General features: G+C 54.5%; 1 protein-coding gene across 1 annotated transcript in view; it reads right to left on the bottom strand.

Annotated features, from left to right (window-relative positions):
- MMP2 (matrix metallopeptidase 2) overlaps positions 1 to 1,386 on the bottom strand; it is a 30,092-nt gene extending 28,706 nt beyond the window's left edge. The window contains exon 1 of the mRNA XM_014587777.1: positions 1,353 to 1,386. The gene's annotated coding sequence lies outside the window, so the exon portion shown is untranslated. The remainder of the gene's footprint in view (positions 1 to 1,352) is intronic.
- Positions 1,387 to 1,392: the final 6 nt, after the last annotated feature.

Here is a 1,392-nt window from a genome sequence, read left to right as displayed (position 1 = left end):
GTCTCTCTGGTCTCTCCGGCAGTGCACATGCCCTATAGAAAAAATCTCTAAGAAAAAAAAAAAAGGAAAGAAAGAAAAGAGAAAACGAGAGAAGAAAAAAGAGAACAGGGTATAAAAAAGAAAAGAAGAAGAGAAAAGGGTAGGGGAGAGGGTTAAGTCTGTCCTGAAGGAGTTTCCACAGTGAGCAGAGGACACTGGAGTCCTGTCCCGTGCGGGCTGGGGAGAAGGCTGGATGGAGGCAACGGGATTTACAGGGTGAAGCAATAAGGCACAGCTATCCAGTGAGCTGGAAGGAACGCCTGGCGGTCCGGCCTTAGGGGCTTACAGAGTGAGGGGTAATACCTTTCAGCTGCCTCCCAGCCCCGCTTATGCAACGCTGCGGCCAGGGTGCCCCAAGAGCCAGGAAGGCGCGCGCTCACAAAACAACATCTGAGCCGCAGCTTGGGAGCCCCGCCAGGAGGGAGGACACGCTGGCCGCTCTCCGACCCTAGCGGGGCTCAGTCCGCCCCCGCCCCACGCGCCGGGGGCCTTCCAGGGCCTGCCCCTTCCTCCGCCAGGCCGCTGGGCCAGTTCACTCCTTCTGTTCTCCGACCCCTTGGAGAAGTTTCCCTTGCAGAAGTTCGAGGAAACTTTCCGAGGCCCAACCCATGACCCTTCTGGCCAACTTGTCCATTAAGCCAGGGGAAAGAGATGCGCTCTCTGCTTCCCTCCTGATCCAGAAATTTGCCAAATGGAACCCTCTAAAGTCCTCCTCCAGATGTGTGCCAAAAGTTTCCAAAATGTTGCCAAGCCAGCTCTCCCTCCCATCCTCACGTGTGCAAGTTTACCCAAATTGTGTGCCAAAGTAACCTCTTCTCAAAGACCCCCCCCCATTGGCAAAAGAGACCCCCCTTATCTGTTTGCCAAAGGCCTATATCAAGGAGCTTGCCAAAGGCCCCACTGCCAACTCCCCAGATGTGTGCAAAAGTTGTTTACAAAGCCCGTCCCTCTTATCCAATCTGCCAGAGACTAGACAATGTCCCCATTATTTACCCAAAAAAGAAAAGCCCTTTCCAGCCAATTGCCAAAGAACCCCCCATACCTCTCCACCTAGTTCCTCGGTCCTCCATAATGAGCCCTGGAGGTTGCAAAGTTGTTTATCAAAGTGGCGACCTTCTCACTTACCAAAGCTCCCCCATCATCTCCAAAAGACCGCCCTCCATCCTCTCGTCCAAGCAACCCCCCCACCCAAGCTGTTTACCCAAACCCCTCCCCCACGCTGTGTGCCCACTGCGGGGTCGGAGGGAGGCGCCCATCTTCTACTTTCGAAGTTTGTCTAAACTTAGCTCTTAGAGGCCAGCGAAGGGACTCACCACAGCCAACTCTTTGTCCGTTTTGGGGGCGACATCGCCA

Source organism: Tupaia chinensis, unplaced genomic scaffold (assembly GCF_000334495.1).
Source record: "Tupaia chinensis unplaced genomic scaffold, TupChi_1.0 Scaffold000235_1, whole genome shotgun sequence".
Taxonomy (NCBI): domain Eukaryota; kingdom Metazoa; phylum Chordata; class Mammalia; order Scandentia; family Tupaiidae; genus Tupaia; species Tupaia belangeri.
This window is presented reverse-complemented; position numbering and strand designations above follow the sequence as displayed.